At 36.1% G+C, this 19,138-nt stretch overlaps 1 pseudogene; it reads right to left on the bottom strand.

Annotated features, from left to right (window-relative positions):
* LOC117198132 (dnaJ homolog subfamily B member 6-like) overlaps window positions 1-19,138 on the bottom strand; it is a 94,150-nt pseudogene that overhangs the window by 11,750 nt on the left and 63,262 nt on the right.

Genomic DNA, 19,138 nt, shown 5'->3' with positions numbered 1-19,138 from the left:
TCTTAAATTTTATTGAAGTATAGTTAATTTACAATGTTGTGTTAATTTCTGCTGTACAGCAAAGTGACTCAGTTATACATATATATATGTTCTTTTTCATATTCTTTTCCATTATGGTTTATCACAATATACTGAATATAGTTCCCTGTGCTATACAGTAGGACCTTGTTGTTTATCCATCCTATACATAATAGTTTACATCTGCTAATCCCAAACTCCCAATACTTCCCTCCCCTACTCCCCTCCTCATTGGCAATCACAAGTCTGTTCTCTATGTCTGTGAGTCTGTTTCTGTTTCATAGATATGTTCATTTGTGTCATATTTTAGATTCCACATATAAGTGATATCATATGGTATTTGTCTTTCTCTTCCTAAATTACTTCACTTAATTTAAGCTTTCTTAATAATGTTGTTTCTTCTTACTAAATCACATGAAAGTGAATATGTTTTTAGATCACTGTCCTTAAGCCATTTTCTGCATTATTGTTGTATTTCCCCCAGTTCCTCTCAACAGTCATTTGAATCTATCTACTTGTGGTTCTTTTACTTCATAGATATTAACATGCATGGTTCTTTCCTGAAGGATTCTGTCCTTGCATTTTAGTCTACTTGTATTTTTATCAACCCTCTATAATATTTTAATGGATTTGTTAATATTCATTCTCCTTTTTTATAGCTTAATAAAGATGCTACAGAAACCAAACCAAGTATAAGACCAGGTCCACAGAGCTCAGCAGTGCAGATGGATGTCAAAGATGAAGAGACTTGCTGGAACGTGATTAAACCCTTCTTCAGGAATGACTCAAAGCTGAGATGCTTAGAGAAAGAAGATAAAACACCACTCTGTATAGCAACATGACTGTTTTACTTCAGCTACCACAATCTTTTAATGAGTTTACAAACCACATTACTAATGTATGTGGTAAGCTGTTACTTATAACAAGTCTGCTATTAATCTCCAAACTTTTTAACTGAAGCTGGAATGGAAAAAACATTAGAATGACCAAGTTACTCAATTACCTAACTAAGCTATAACCTTGCATACCACTTAAATAAATAATGAGATGTTTTTTAAATTTACACCAAGCATGCTATTCTTTCTCATCAATTAAAACTATTATCCCACAGTTTGTTGAGTTTAAAATAATAATATAAATAACCACTAAAAATATACTAGCAAAACTGAATAAGGGCATGTGTGTGTGTGTGTGTGTGTGTGTGTGTGTGTGTGTGTGTGTGAGAAAGGGAAAAGAGACAGAGTAGTTACTTGCATAGCTGCATAATTATTTCAATATTCCTTTCATTTTACACATTTCTTTTTATAGAGGTCTCATTATTACATAAATGCAGTTGACTCTTGAACAATGTGGGGGCTAGGGGCACCAAACCCTCATTCAGTCAAATACCTGCATATAACTTTTGACTCCCTAAAAACTTTACTAATAGCCAACTGTTGACCAGAAGTCTTACTGATAACATAAACAGTCAATTAACACATATTTGTATGCTATATGTATTATATATTACATTCTTACCATAAAGTAAGCTAGAGAAAAGAAAATGTTAAGAAAATCATAAGAGAAAATACATTTACAGTACTGTAATATATTAATTGATACCATAAGTTTACATCATCTGTTTACAAGATGAATCATCTGTGAGTACCCACAACAGTCTTATATGATACAAAACACTTTAGATGTTATACATATTATTAACACTAGACATCAAAAATGAAACAATGTGAAAAAAGAAATTAATATTTATTTACAGGTATTGATTTATTTTCATGCATTGATAAGAAAGATTGCTTTATGGTAGCCTAGTGTAATCAATATGATAGCCTATACACTAATGAATGAAATGTTATAAAAATTTTATGGTATGCAATATTACAGTCACATTCTTAATACAGTATTGGAAATGTTATTACACTTTTAAAAAACCACTTACCTGTTATGATAAGGCTGATGCACAGTTTCTCTAATAACGAGAGGCATACTGTAATGTAATTCTTTGAAAGTAAAGTTATAAAACAGTAAGAAAACTAACCCAGTACTAATTTTATATTAAATGTCATTCACATTATGCCTATGTAAGGATAGGTTACCCAGCTCAATACAAGTCTTGTACAGGATGTGATATACAATGAATACTTAGGGGATGATGATGACAATGGTGACAAAAAAGGTCCCATAGAGTTTTTGCTGTAAGTTTATTAGATTTTCATATGAAGACATTCACAGACATACACAATAGATAAGTTTCTAAACTGTAGGGCATGGTGATTATTTGCTACCGTTAAGTGGAAGTGGATCATCGTAAATTCTTCATCTTCATCATCTTCATATTGACTAGACTGAGGAGGATGAGGAGGGTTTGGTCTTGCAGTCTCAGGGATGGCAGAGGTAGAAGGGGAGGCAGGAGAGGCAGGCACACTCGGTGCAACTTTACAGAAATACATCACAATTTCTGTCTAACTTTTTTGTCTTTCCATTTCTCTAAAACTGTTTCTATATGGTACTAATCCTTCTTCCAAGATTTGCTTTAGTTTCAGCACCTGTATCATATAAGGGTCCCTGTCATAAAAGAAGTCAAAAGCAGTCTTGAATAACTGGAACACTGCTAGATTGTCTAACGTCAATTTGTTTTCTGGTGCTGCTTCTAAGTCTTCTTACTTGTCGTCTGGCACTGGTTCAGAAGCACTCATCTCCATCAAGTTGTCATCTGTTAATTGCTCTGGTATGGTGTCTGTTAACTCTTGAATTTCTCAATAGATCCATATCTTGAATCACTCACTCTCCCCATCTTTTTGGCCATATCCACAATCTATTTCATGATTTCTTTGATGGCTCTGTCCTAAATCCTGTGAAGTCATGCACAACATCTGGACAGTTTTTTTCCAGCAGGAATTTATTGTTTTGGGCTTGATGCCTTTCATGGCTTTTTCTATAACAATGATGGCATCTTCAATGGTGTACTCCTTCCAGACTTTCATGATGTTCTCTCTATCGTGGTTCTCTTCTATAGCATTGACAATCTTTCCCATACAGTACTGTGTGTAATGAGCCTTAAAGATCCTTATGACCCTCTGACCTAGAGGCTGAATTACAGACGTGTATTTGGGGGCATAAACCACTTTGACGCCCTCAGTATTGGACTCATGGGGTTCTGGATGGCCAGGGGCATTGTCCAATATCAAAAGAACCTCAGAAGGCCATCCCTTACTGGCAAAGTATTTCCTGACTTCAGGGACAAAGCATTAATGGAACCAATCCAGAAAAAAGGGTTGTCGTCCAGTCCTTCTTGTTGTACAACCAAAAGACTGGCAGTTGGTGTTTACCTTTTCCCTTCAAGGCTCGGGGGTTAGCTGCTCTATAGGTAAAGGCAGTCCTGTTCATAAACCCGACTCCATTTGCACAAAACAGTAGAGTTATCCTACCCCTTCCTGCCTTAAATTCTGATGGTTGCTTCTCTTCCTTACTAATAGAAGTCCTTTGTGGCATTTTCCGCCCAGAATAAGGCACTTTTGTCTGCGTTAAAAACCTGTTCAAGAAGATACCCTTTCAGCAGGACAGTGGCCATGGATGTTGGAATCTGGTAAGGAGTGTGTAACAACTCACCTGCCAAATTAACTAGCCCTGAAAATGGATGACGCTGGAGAGTTGGGCCCATACCTGACTGTCGCAATGACCAACAAACCCATGAAAAGAAGATCAACATCACTAAGTACTAGAGAGATGTAAATCAAAACTACAATGAAATATCACCTCACACCAGTCAGAACGGCCATCATCAAAAAAATCTACAAACCATAAATGCTGGAAAGGATGTGGAGAAAAGGGAACCCTCCTACTCTGTTGGTGGGAATGTAAATTGGTACAGCCACTATGGAGAACAGTATGGAGGTTCCTAAAAAAACTAAAAATAGAACTACCATATGACACAGCAATCTCATTACCGGGCATATACCCAGAGAAAACCATAATTTGAAATGATGCATGCACCCAGATGTTCATTGCAGCACTATTTACAATAGACAGGACGTGGAAGCAATCTAAACATCCATCAACCGAGGAATGGATAAAGATGTGGTACATATATACAATGTAATATTACTCAGCCATTAAAAGGAACGAAATTGGATCATTTGCAGAGATGTGGATGGACCTAGAGACTGTCATACAGAATGAAGTCAGAAAGAGAAAAACAAATATCATATAATATCACTTATACGTGGAAATCTAGAAAATGGTACAGATGAAAAAAAAAAAGAAAATGGTACAGATGAACTTACTTGCAAAGCAGGAATAGAGACACAGATGTAAAGAACTTATGGATACCAAGGGGGGAATGGGGGTGGGATGAATTGGGAGATTGGGACTGACATATATACACTATTGTGAATAAAATAGATAACTAATGAGAACCTACTGTATAGCACAGTAGTACTCAGTGCTGTGTGGTGACCTAAGTGGGAATGAAATCTAAAAAAGAGGGGATATATGTATACGTATAACTGATTCACTCTGCTGTACAGCAGGAACTAACACAACATTGTAAAGCAACTATACTCCAATAAAATTAGTTAAAAATCAATAAAATACATATTTTTAAAAAAGACATCCTTTCTCCTCAGTGATTTTCTTAATGGTATCTGGGAACTTGTCTGCTGCCTCTTCATTAGCAGAAGTTGGTTCTCTTGTTATCGTGACATTTTTTAAGCCAAACCTCTTTCTAAAATGATCAAACCATCCTTTTCTGGCATTAAATTCTCCAGCTTTAGATCCTTCACCTTCCTTTTGCTTTGCCATATACTGACATAGCTTTATTTTGAATCATATTAGAGTCTATAGGCATGACTTTCTTATACCAATCCTGCACCCACATAGAAGCTGCATTTTCAATAGGAGATAAAAAGTTATTTCACAAAAAGTGCAAGGTTTTTAGGTCTGTTGCTAGCCACAGCAAGGACGTTATGAATTTCGTTTTCTTTCCTTTTCTTACAATAATCCTTATACTGGATTTATCTTGAAATGGCAGGTGCATGTCAAGCAATTCAACTTTTTCTTGTAATGTCACAACTTTTTTCTGCTTCTTGGGAGCACTTCCAGCATCACTAGTGGCACTTTGAATGGGTCCCATGATGTTATACAAGGTTTACTGTATTGCACTAAACATGAAAAATACACAAAAACAGGGCTTCCCTCGTGGCGCAGTGGTTGAGAGGCCACCTGCCAATGCAGGGGACATGGGTTCGTGCCCTGGTCTGGGAGGACCCCACATGCCGCGGAGCGGCTGGGCCCATGAGCCATGGCCGCTAAGCCTGTGCGTCCGGAGCCTGTGCTCCTCAGCGGGAGAGGCCCGTGTACCGCAAACAAACACAAAAACAAGCAGAAATCACTTTTTACTGTTATGCAATTTACTGGGGACAAACCACTCACACAAAGATGATTAACATCACACAGTGTTTCAAGCAGATCCTCCCAACACTTGCTCTCACCACAATAGCAATAGGAGGTGGCTACAAAATACAAGTGATGGTACACGACTCAGGAGGACTATATCACAAAAGGCATTGGAGGCTTCTTCCTTGCTCTCTCTCTTGGATTGTTCACTCTGGGAAAAGCCAACTGCTATATGCTGAGGCCCGCATAGAAGGAATGAAATATTCCTACCAAAAGCAATGTGACTGAGCAATCTTATAAGTGAATCCCACAACCCAGTCAAACCTTCAGATGGTTCCAGTCTCAACAGACTCCCTGGCTCCAATATTCTGAGAAATGCTGTGCCAGAACTATTAGCTAAGCTATACCTGAATTTCTAATTCCTACAAACTGTGAGGTAATTAATGTTTGTAGTTTTAAGCCTTCATATTATGGGCCAATTTTTTACACAACAGTAGATAGCTCATAAACCTACTTGTAAAGAAAACAAAAGTTTTAAAATTTTAGGAGCAATCCTGAAAAATATACTAGATGATAATCCTTTCCAAAGCTAATCAAAAAATATATTTGTAGAAGAACAGGTTAAAGACTATTCAAATAGATTGTAGACATAGACAACTTCACATTAAACTTTATATTCATTTTCTATTCCTGGCTAAAAATTACCATGAAGTTAACAGCTTTAAATAACACACATTTTTTATATCGTGTTATGTGTTGGCCAAGGATCTGGGACAGCTTAGCTGCCTCCTCTGCTTAGGGTCTCACAAGACTGTAATCAAGGTGTTGGCTGGGCTGGGTTCTCATCTGTAGGAATAGTTAGGAAAAGAATATACTTCCAAGTTCATTCAGGTTGTTGGCATAATTCATGTTCTTGTGGCTATATAACCAAATTTTCAGACATTTTGCTGCCTGCCAGCAGGAGACTGACCTCAGGTCCTAAATGATGCCACAGTTCCTGTTTCCCATGTGTCTCCCCAACATAACTGCTTACATTGTGAAACCAGCAATGAGTTTCTTCCTCCAGTCTGATATAGGATAGAGTCTTAGATAACATGATATAATCATAGAAGTGACTTTTGGTCACATAACATAACCTAATCAAGTGAATGACATTCCATCACCTCTGCCATTGTTTAGAGTTTGCTATTGGTTGGAAGTCACAGGTACTGTGTGCACAGAAGGGGAGGGGAATAGACAAAGGTGTAAACACTAGTAGACAAGAAAATATTGGGGGTTACCTTATGGTTTGTCTGCCACAAACCTATTTTAAAAACAGGACCAAGAGTTGTTATTTAGAATTGATATTTCCCAGACCTAAGAAGATACCCAACTACTACATATATATGTATAGTAGTTTATCTTTACTTACTTTTCAATATTTTTATTAATGCCTGCAATTTACTCTTCTATAATTGGCATGTTTAACACTGTTACAGTAAAAACCAAAACATTAACTTTAGTTCTAATAGTCTACAAAAATCTTGATGACAGACACTTGTAAATACATTTGAAAATATATTATTTTTGGAATAAGTTATCATGAATATGGCTCAGCTTAAAAACGCTGACAAGTGGTTATAATGGTTCTCAAATAAATTTCCCATACTGAGGTATAATTGCTCTACTGGTATATTTTTCTAATTATAATTGCTCTAACATTTTAAGGTTAACTCTTTTTTTTTTTTTTTTTTTTTGCAGTACGTGGGCCTCTCACTGTTGTGGCCTCTCCCACTGCGGAGCACAGGCTCCGGACGCTCAGGCTAAGTGGCCATGGCTCACAGGCCTAGCCGCTCTGTGGCATGTGGGATCTTCCTGGACCGGGGCACGAACCCATGTCCCCTGCATCGGCAGGCGGACTCTCAACCACTGCGCCACCAAGGAAGCCCCTAAGGTTAACTTTTGAAGATATTATGAAATAGACATGAGAATTTTAAATCTAATACTTGAAAGTATGTCTTTAAAAATTAATTTGAGCATCCTAATTCTGAGATTTAAATTTCAAAGTGTTTTTTCTACTCCTTCACTTTACACATTCATATAAACTAGTTATATTAGTCAGGGTTCCCCTTAGAAACAGAACCAGAAGGATATAAAACAAATATATGAAGAGATTTATTATAGGAATTGGCCCATGTGGCAACACAGGATGAGAAGTCCCATGATCTGCTGTCAGCAAGCTGGAGGCTCAGGAAAGCTGGTGGTATAATTCAGTCCAAGTCTGAAGTCCTGGGAGACAGGGGAACCAATGATGTAACTCCCATTCCAAGACTGAAACTCTAGGGGAGAAGAGAGGTGGTGGTGTAAATCCTGGAGTCTGAAAGCCTGAGAACCAGGAGCTCCAATGTCTGACAGCAGGAAAGAATTCACTCTTCCTTTGCCTTTTTGTTCTATTCTGGCACATTGGTGAGGGTGGATATTCTTTACTCAGTCTACTGATTCAAATACAAATCTTCTGGATAGACTCTCACAGATACACCCAGAAATAATTCTTTACCGGCTATCTGGGGCATCACTTAGTGCAGTCAAACTGACACATGTTGTGACTTGTTAAATTATCATTTGTCAAGTAGAGCCTCAGGATGTCAGATGGTGAGTCACAGTTCAACAAAAGACCGCAAGAGATCCCAGGCTAGGGCTGAATTGGTCAATTCAAACCAAAAAGAATCGGACTTTGGAAAGCTTCTTGAGTCTAATATAAAAGGTGCACAAGGGGGAGGCTTTGGATGAGAATGCTTACTACAAGGGCAGTTTGGGGAGTCATATCAGGACCCTACATTTACATTTGTGCCCCTGCTGTTATATAGGGCATGCATTCTTTGAAGGGGCTAGTGTCAACTTAAGGCCCCTGCAGGGTACTTAAACATACAAAATGGATGCCAAGGCAGCAATATTATGGAGTTTAAATTCTCAACAACACATAAAATTAATCCTCACAGTAGTCAACTATATAATACTACTTCTCATCCATTTTCCATTAATCTCCAAAATTTACAAGCAGCTCATGCAGCTCAATAACAAAAAAACAAACAACCCAATCCAAAAATGGGCAGAAGACCTAAACAGACATTTCCCCAAAGAAGATATACAGACTGCCAACAAACACATGAAAGAATGCTCAACATCATTAATCATTAGAGAAATGCAAATCAAAACTACAATGAGATATCATCTCACACCAGTCAGAATGGCCATCATCAAAAAATCTAGAAACAATAAATGCTGGAGAGGGTGTGGAGAAAAGGGAACACTCTTGCAATGCTGGTGGGAATGTGAATTGGTTCAGCCACTATGGAGAACAGTATGGAGGTTCCTTAAAAAGCTACAAATAGAACTACCATATGACCCAGCAATCCCACTACTGGGCATATACCCTGAGAAAACCGAAATTCAAAAAGAGTCATGTACCAAAATGTTCATTGCAGCTCTATTTACAATAGCCTGGAGATGGAAACAACCTAAGTGCCCATCATCGGATGAATGGATAAAGAAGATGTGGCACATATATACAATGGAATATTACTCAGCCATAAAAAGAAACGAAATTGAGCTATTTGTAATGAGGTGGATAGACTTAGAGTCTGTCATACAGAGTGAAGTAAGTCAGAAAGAAAAAGACAAATACCGTATGCTAACACATATATATGGAATTTAAGAAAAAAAAATGTCATGAAGAACCTAGGGGTAAGGCAGGAATAAAGACGCAGACCTCCTAGAGAACGGACTTGAGGTTATGGGGAGGGGGAAGGGTGAGCTGTGACAGGGCTAGAGAGAGTCATGGACATATACACACTAACAAACGTAGTAAGGTAGATAGCTAGTTGGAAGCAGCTGCATGGCACAGGGATATTGGCTTGGTGCTTTGTGACAGCCTGGAGGGGTGGGATAGGGAGGGTGGGAGGGAGGGAGACACAAGAGGGAAGAGATATGGGAACATATGTATATGTATAACTGATTCACTTTGTTATAAAGCAGAAACTAACACACCATTGTAAAGCAATTATACCCCAATAAAGATGTTAAAAAATAAAAAAAAATAATAAAAATAAATAAATAAAAAATATGCAAAAAGTAGGAATATGGAGAAATACAAAAGTTCTGGGGAACCAAATAAGAAAATGTATAACAGAATATCATATATGAAATGTTTTAAAATATAGGAAATATCATGATGTAATTCATCATACTGAGTTCAATTAAATATATTTTCTATCCATACACCTTGCACTGAATCATTTTAAAAAACTAAGATCCCACAATTGTTACACTAATTTGACAAATGGAAAACTGATATACAGAAGAGTCTCAAGCTGAAAAATAAGTTCTACAAAAAGTTTATTTGTAATGTATTTTTTGGTCACTTATTTCATCACTCGATCATACAAAAATATTGAAAATATTTATTTAGTAGGTAGACAGTATACTACTAACTGCTATGATCATGTTTGGAAAATTGTTAATTCTACAGATAAATTTGAGGAGAATTGGCATCCTTACTATGATGAGTCTTCAAACCCATGAACACAGTATGTCTCTCAATTAATTTAGGTCATTGATTTCTTCCACCAAAACTTTGAAGTTGAAAGGTTATTTAAATACAAATTATATAATTCTTTAATAAATATGGGCCTATTCAAATTATCTGTTCTTGGTGTAATTATAGTAGTTGGTGTTTTAATATCTTTTAATGCCTTTAGGGTTTGTAATAATATCATCTTTTATTCATGATAATGATAATTTTGTTATGTCTCTTTTTTTCTTGGAGGTTACGGCAGGTAGCTTATCATATTTATTGATTTTAGAAAGGTTTGCTTTTGCTAATTTTACTTTCTTTTTTCAATTTCACTGATTTTAGCTCCCATATTTATTATTCATTACTACCGCTTGCTTTCAGTTTAATTTGTTCTTTTTCTCCCTGCTTCAAGGGGAAATTTTTAATGATTTAAAGCCTTTCTTGAATACCAATGTAAGAATTTAACGTTAAAAATTTCAAGTTCTGTGTAGAAACATCCCAGTTTTGATATGCTGTATGTTTTATTCAGTTCAAAATATTTTCTAATCTAATTCTTATACAAATCTAATTTCTTATACCAATTAGATTTGGAGAGGTTGTTGCTTAATTTCCAAAGAGTAGAGGATGTATCAGATGTTTCTGTTACTGATTTCTGGTTTAATTCCATTATTGCGACAAATAACACTTTCTATGATTATGATCATAGTACATTTGATCAAATTTCCTTTTGGCTGAGCATATGGTGAATACTGCTGAATGTTTCAAGTGAACTTGCAATCTACAGTTGTTAGGTGGAGTGTTCCATAAATGTCATCTAAGTAAAGTTGATTTATAGTGTTTAGACTTCTACATCCATGATATTTTCTGTCTACGTGATTTCATATATGAATAAAATAATGAATTAATAATAATAATTGATGAATAACGAGAGAGGAAAGTTAAATTCTCCAAGAATAATTGTGGATCTTTCTATATCTCTTTTCACTTTTTGTTTCACTTATGTTGAAAACTATAGTTAGTTGCATCCTAAGTTAAGAATAATCCAGAGAGGGCCATATCTCTTGCGCCCGTGGCTGCCTGCTTCCCTGCGCATTTGGTGCTAATGGGGCTCATGCAATCCAAGCAGTCATACCAGAGTCATACCAGACAGAGGAAGACAAATATATATCACTTATTTGTGGAATCTAAAAAATGATACAAATGAACTTATTTGCAAAACAGAAATAGACTCACGGAACAGAACCTTATGGCTACCAAAGGGGAAAGAGGGAGGGAGGAATAAATTAGGGGTTTGGGATTAAAATATACACAGTACTCTATATAAAATAGATAACCAACAAGGACCTACTGTATAGCACAGGGAACTATAGTCAATATCTTTTAATAACCTATAATGGAAAATAATCTTAAAAATATATATATATATATATCTCACTTTGCTGTACAACTGAAACTCACACATTTAAATCAACTATATTTCAATAAAACATTTTTAAAATACAATTTTAAAAAATGATATTAGCTGTAGGTTTTTTGAATAAGTTTTTATCAGGTTAAGGATGTTACTCTTTATTCTTTTTTACAAATCATGTATGGGTTTTGGATTTTGTCAAATGATTTTTACTGCATCTATTTATATGACCATATGATTTTTCTTTTTTTAGCCTGTTGATGTGATGGATTACAGAAACTGATTTTTGAATGTTGAAACCATGTTGCTTACATGGGGTAAATTCCGTAAGTTCACGGCTTAAAAATTTTAATTCATATTTGGATTTGATATAATATTTTGTTAAGGATTTTTACATCTGTGTTCATGAAATACAGGTTTGTAGTATTCTTTTAATGTCTGTGATTTTGATATATGGTAATTGTGGTCCAATTGTATGAGTTAGGAAATATTCCTACTGCTTCTATCTTCTGGAAGACTTTGCAGAGTATTGACATAGTTTCTTCCATAAATTGTTGATAGAATTCCCCAGTGAATCCATCTAGGCCTTATGCTTTCCCTTATTGAAGGCTGTTATTTATCGATTTAATTTCTGTAATACATAAGGGCTTATTCAAATTGTCTATTTGTTGGGCTTCCCTGGTGGCGCAGTGGTTGAGAGTCCACCTGCTGATGCAGGGGACACGGGTTCGTGCCCCGGTCCGGGAGGATCCCACATGTTGCGGAGCGGCTGGGCCCGTGAGCCATGGCCGCTGAGCCTGTGCTCTGCAGCGGGAGAAGCCACAACAGTGAGAGGTCCGCGTACTGCCAAAAAAAAAAAATTTGTCTATTTGTTAAGGAATTGTATATCTATATTAAACTGATATTAGTCTGTAGTTTATTTATGTATTTTATTTATTTTTTAAGTTCATTTGCCTTTGATATAAAGGCAACAACCTAGTCTTACAGAATGAGTTAAGAAGTGCTTTTCTTTTTTATTTTCTGAAAGAGATCACATGCAAATTGGTGATAAATCTGAAAATATTTAGTTTGTTTTTGCAGTAAAACAAAGTGGGCCTGGAGATCTTTTTTCCAGGAGTTTTAAAATTATAAATGTAAATAAGTTGTTATTGGAGTATTCATTTTACTTCTTTTAGCGAGTAACAGTAATTTGTGTTCTTTAAGGTATTGGTCCATTTCATTTAATGTGTCTAACTCAAGCATGGCAAGTTATTCGTATTTTCTCATTTCTTTAAGGTCTTCATAGTTTATTGTTATATCTTGTTTCTCTTGTGTTATTGAACTATTTGTGGCTTCACTTTTTTCCCAGTCTTGGTAGAGGTTTGTTAATTTCAACAAGCCTTTCAATGAAACAGCTTATGTTTCATTTTCTCTATTGTTTTGTGCATCGTTTCATCAGTTTCTGGTCTTATTCTCTTCCTTCTTCTTGTTTTGTATTTAATTTGCCATTCTTTTCCTAGTTTCTTAAGGTGTTTACTGATTTTGTGGTTTTTGTGTTTTCTGATGTGTGTATTCAATGATATGTTTCTTGCAGCACTGATTGAGCTGTACCTTACATATTTAATATTTTTCGTCATTTTTAGGTATTTGTATTTCTTGAAAGACATTTTCTTTCATCAGTGGGTTATTTAAAAGTATGTTTTGGGCTTCCCTGGTGGTGCAGTGGTTGGGAGTCCGCCTGCTGATGCAGGGGATGTGGGTTCATGCCCCGGTCCGGGAAGATCCCACATGCCATGGAGCGGCTAGGCCCGTGAGCCATGGCCGCTGGGCCTGTGCGTCCAGAGCCTGTGCTCCGCAACGGGAGAGGCCACAACAGTGAGAGGCCTGCGTACCCGCCCCCCCCCCAAAAAAGTATGTTTTTTAGTTTCCAAGTGTTCATAAAATTTCCTGTTACCTTTCACTTATGCATTTCTGCTTTAATACTATTGTGGTCAGAAAACACTCTATGGTTGAAATGCTTTTAAACACATTCAGATTTGCTTTGTGGCACAAAATATGGTATCATTTCTACATTTGTTTATTTCAAATGTTCATTTGAAGAGAACATTTACTTTGGTATTATATGGATGGCCTGTTTCTTCTGTCAATTAAGTCTGGGTAATTCATAGTTTTGATCAATTCTCTACCCTTACTAATTTTCTGTCTAATTCTATCCACTATTGAGAGGAGTGTTTGCCAACTCTATTTATTACTTTTGTATCCATTACCACTTTTTGTATTTTCAACCTCTGCTGTTTGATGCATAAAATTTAGGATTGTTATATATTCTTAGTTGACTCTTTTATTATGTTTTGTCTCTTCCTGGTCCTTGTGATTTTTTGTGGTGAAATTTACAGGAACTCCTAATTTCTTCAGGTTCATATTTGCATGGTTAGCTTTTTCCATGTTTCTACTTCCAAGTATATATATCACCATATTTTGAGTGATTTACTGATATATAGCATGTATAACTGGCCATGTAAATTTGTCCTCTATGCCACTGTCTTATAATTGTACCCATATTATAATTTATGTTATATATATTATTGTATATTATATACATTATAATTGTTCCATAATTAGAAATTTACATTATAACTTTTGACATGGTAGGGTTAACTCCACAATTTATATTGCTGTTTGCTTGCTCCTTCTGTTTTTCATTTATGTTTATCTTTCCTACCTTACTAATTTTTACTTGAGTGCGTATTAGGATATCATATTGATTTATCTAGTGTTTTTGAGTATATCTCTTCTTAGAGATTTTTAGTTGCTCTTGGTAATAAGTGTAGAGAACTTCTGTCTCTTTTCCCTCTCCTATTTATAATAGTTTTAAATATTTTCACCACATGCTTTGAGAACCATGCTCAGTGTTAAACAGTCTTCACCTTCTACTGTTCTTTCGTCCCTCCTAGTGTTCCAATATTTATCATTTCACTTGTTTGGAGAATGTTCTTTAACCATTCTTATAGAATAGGTCTGGGAACATCAATTTATCCTGTGTTTAATTTGTTTGAAAATGTGTTTATTTCTTCTTCATTCCTAAAGGATAACTTTGCCCACTATAAAAATCTAGGTGACAGTTCCTTTATGACTTGAAAAATGTAAAGTCACCTCTTTCTGGCCTCCACATTTTCTGAGGACAAGTCTACTATCATTTGTGTTTTTTTCTACAATAGTTTTTGTTTGTTTCTTTTTGGCCCCCTCTGGCTGCTTTCATGAGTATCTTTTGTTTTTAATAGTTTGACTACTGTGTGCCTCAGAATGGATTTCTTTGGGTTTCTACTATTTGGGGTTCATTAAGCTTTGTGAATCTATGTGTTTTAAAAAAATTGGAGGAGTCTTCAGTCATTGTCAAACACATTTTGGACTTACCTTCTTTCTTACCTTCTTCTGGGACCCCAGTGACAGGAATCGTGTGGAACTTCTGTTATTGTCCCAAAGACCCTTGAGGCTTAAAAAAATGTTTAGTCTATTTGCTGTGAATAATTTTAATTGTTCTATCTTTCAGTTCACTGGGTCTTTTCTCTGTCATCTCCATTGTGCTGTTAAAACCATCTGTTTAGTTACTTCATTTATGTTTTTCAGTTCTGAAATTAAACACTTGGTCCTTCATATCTTCTTTCCTTACTGAGATTTTCTGATATTCTATTTCAAATGTGTTTTTAATTGCTTGTTAAAACATTCCTGTGGGGGCTGCTTTATAGTCTTCAATAGGTAATTCCAACATCTGTGTCATCTCTATGTTGGCAGCTATTTATTGTCTTTTCTCATTAAAGTTGAAAATTTCCTCGCCCATGATTATGATTTTTTTTTATGCTAGACATTTTGGGCATATGATTCTGGAATTCATTTGAATCTTCTTTTTACAGACCTCCTATGAGTCAGCTCTGGTGAGGGATGGAGATTCTGCCATCTAAGTACTAGGTAACAGTGAATGTACAGGTTCTCCCCTTGACATTCTTTAAACTCCAGGAGGGAGAGGAAGCTCATTACTGCTGATCATATGTAGATGTGAGGGAACAGCATATTATATCAATGCTCCTCACCACATGTCCTCCACAGATATCAGAATGGGTGGTTGGGACAGCACTCAATAGGGCTGGAGAGTGATTGAAGTACTAGCTTACCACATGGCCTCATCTGACAAGCCCCATGTAGAGAGGGAAGTGCTCTTTGTTACTGCGGGATGTGGATATGAAGCCAAGATGCCCACAAGGCCTCTATTTATGCCATGGGGATTAGTGCTGCCACTGTGCAGTAAAGGCTTTGCTGCCCAACAGGCTTTCTCTCATACTACCCTGACATTGGTTGAGGGTGGTTGAAGAGTCTCATTGTAGATTGGCAACAGAGAAGGCTATGATGCCACTCAGCCTTTGCTGATGAAGGTGTGGATGGAGCAGTGATTTTTACCCTTAGGTTTGGAAGTAGTAGGGCAATACTTTCTAAAAGTTGTCTTATTTGATGGGTTGCTACTGGCTAGAGAATCCTTTTCCTAGGGATTTGTTCTGTTTTGATTTTTGGTCTGTGCTCACAGGTCTTTCTATTTGCCAGATACTTCAGCACTTAACCTGAGATATATTAGGCAAAAGAAAAAAACCTCAATGTAATGTCTTTTCTTGGGTGCCAGTGTCTCTTGCTGATCTCCATCCCTTTTCATTCTTCTTATATTTCTTTTATATATAATATCCAGGGTTTTTGGCAAATATGAAAGTGCATCTATTCCCCTGATCTTGAGCCCAAAATCCTAGGCCATATAAAATTAAGATATTTATTTATATGCATTTATGTCTATCTTTTTATTATGTCTCTCCTCTCTTTATAAAATTCTACTTTTCCTTCTTTCCTCTATTCCATTTGATTTGAATATTTTATAGTATTCCATTTTAATTTATTTAATAATTTTTAGTAGGTTTTCATATATTTCAGAGGTTTCCCTAAGGATTAAAATGTACATGGGTGATATTTTCCCATCTACTAAACATTAAAATATTACTACTTTAAATAAAATCTATAAATCTTAGGACCATATAGGTCCCATTACCATCTGCTTTGTCATGAACTATAGTCCTGTGATTTTGTCATACGTACAAGCTCAAAGTAAGCCTGTTAGCTTTATGAATTCTGGCAGAAGACATGAAAATCATGCCTCAATGACAGAAGATTTTATAACTTATGACATGGTAAGCAGCATGAGCATCTTCACATTGATTTCATGAGTTCACACTGGTTCTTCAAGCCTTCCACCTTATTTCAAGGAGGCAATGAAAAATGGTCTAGGTGGATTCTGCCCATGTAATGGGTTTGCATCAGAGGTAAGGAATCCCAAGTTTAGGAAACCTGAATATTTTGGATTCTCTGTATATTAACTTTTCCAATAGGCCCAAAGGATTAATCCAGGTATCACAGGATATATTAGTAATTGCAGAGGCTCTGTCTTTGCTTGCAAGTTGTAACTCTAGGGCAATTCTATAATCTAAAACAAACTCTGGCCAATGAGATGAAGCTGACTTGACTGTATTCAAGGAATAGGTAGAGGAACCTTAATGAATTAAGCACCCCATGGAGTCAGCTTTCACTGAAGCTTTGCTTCAGGTTGTGGAGCAGGAGATAAAGATTCCCAGAGAGGGAAAGCTGCAACATTTCAAAGTGAAGATGAGATTACCCTGGGGCTAATGTTTCTGTATTATTAAAAAATACTAATTTCATCTGACAAATAGGCTTGTTGGGCCTTTTTTCTCAAAATGGATATTCCAAATGTTTTAAGAGATTGCAAAGTGTCATGCCAACCTCTGGCATGACAGAAGGAAACATTATCATTTGGATAGAGCAAAACAATAAATTTAAAAACCAGCCCTGTGGGATTCCCTGGTGGCACAGCAGTTAAGAATCCACCTGCCAATGCAGGGGACACAGATTCGAGCCCTGGCCCAGGAAGATCCCACATGCCGCAGAGCAACTAAGTCCGTGCACCACAACTACTGAGTCTGCACCCTAGAGCCTGCGAACCACCAATACTGAGCCCGTGTGCCACAACTAAGCCCACGCGCTGCAATTACTGAAGCCCACGTGCCTAGAGCCCGTGCTCTGCAACAAGAGAAGCCACCACAATGAGAAACCCATGCACCACAATGAAAAGCAGCCCCCACTTGCCGCAACTAGAGAAAGCCCACACGCAGCAACAAAGACCCAACACAGCCAAAAATAAATAAAAATAAAACAAATTTAAAATACCTAAAAAGAAAACAAAAAACCTGCCCTGTGCTAAAATTACCTACCAACACCTACTTCATGTTGTTACCATAATTTAACATCTAAATATATTGAAATTCCTCTCAGACAATGCTATAATCTTGTTTCCAAGAGTCATGTACTTTTTAAAGAGTTTAGGAGAAAAACAGTTATCGTATATCCCCAGATACTTACCATTACTTGCTCAAACTTTATCCCTTTGAAGTACCAAGTTTCTCTCTGGTGTCACTACCTGAAGAAAACCATTATCATTTCTTTTAGAGCATTTTTGTGATAAAAAATTATCTACGTTTACCTTCATTTGAGAATAATCTTCAATTCATTTAAAAGGACATTTTTCCTAGTTATAGACTTCTGGGTTAATTTTACCTTCAGCACTTTAAAGATGTTCTATTTTCTGGACTCTGTAGTATCTGGTAAGAAATACAATTATTTATTCAAATTACCATTACCCTATATATAATAAACTGATTTTTGGTAGGAACTTTCAAAATTTTTTCTTCATCATTGGCTTTCATCAGTTTGATTACATTGTGTTATCAGTATGCATTTGGGTTTATTCTCTTCAAGGTCACAATGCTTATTAAATCTGCACATATATGTCTTTCACCAAACAATATTATTATTTCTTCAAATGTTTTCTGTGCCAATCACCATGAGGTGACAGATGGGTAAAGAAAGTAGTATGTCCATATACTGCAATATTATTCATCTATAAACAGGAATGAATTATGGATACACAGTATGACATGTATGACATTGTGCTAAGTAAAAGAAACCAGACACATAAGGGTCTTATTCCATTTACACACCCTTTGACTATGGCAAGTAGTGTGGCTATACATATTTCTATACAAAATTTCTACTTGAACATTAATATTCCTTTACATATTTCCATACAAAATTTCTACTTGAACATTAATATTCCTTTAACTGAGAAATATACCTTTTGTGGAATTGGTGGGTCACAGAGATTCTATAAATTGTTGGGGGACCACCATAGTGTTTTGCACAGTAGCCTCACTATTTGACATCCCCCCATAGCAAAGAACAAAAATCCCAACTTCTCCACATCCTTAGCAACATTTATTATTTCTCATTTTTCATTTTATACCCAAAATGTGAAGTGATATCTCATGATTATTTTGAATTGAATTTCTCAAGTAAAAATATTAAAATTCTTTTCATGTACTACGGCTCCTGGTATATTAACTTTTGAGAAATATTTACATCCTTAGTGCATTTCTAAATTGTACTTTTCTTCCGTTTTTTAGTTGGAAGTGCTCTTTATATATTCTCCATGCTAGTAAGTTCTCAAATACATAATTTCCAAGTATTTTCTCCCATTCTGTGAGCTGTCTTTTCACTTCCCTCAGAGTGTGCTATGGTGCACGTTTGTAAGTTGGATAAAGTCCAACTACGGGCATACCTCTGAGATAGTGAGTGTATTGTTCCAGCAAATATCACAGTAAAGTGAGTTGAGTCAAATGAATTTT

Source organism: Orcinus orca, chromosome X, assembly GCF_937001465.1.
Source record: "Orcinus orca chromosome X, mOrcOrc1.1, whole genome shotgun sequence".
NCBI lineage: Eukaryota > Metazoa > Chordata > Mammalia > Artiodactyla > Delphinidae > Orcinus > Orcinus orca.
This window is presented reverse-complemented; position numbering and strand designations above follow the sequence as displayed.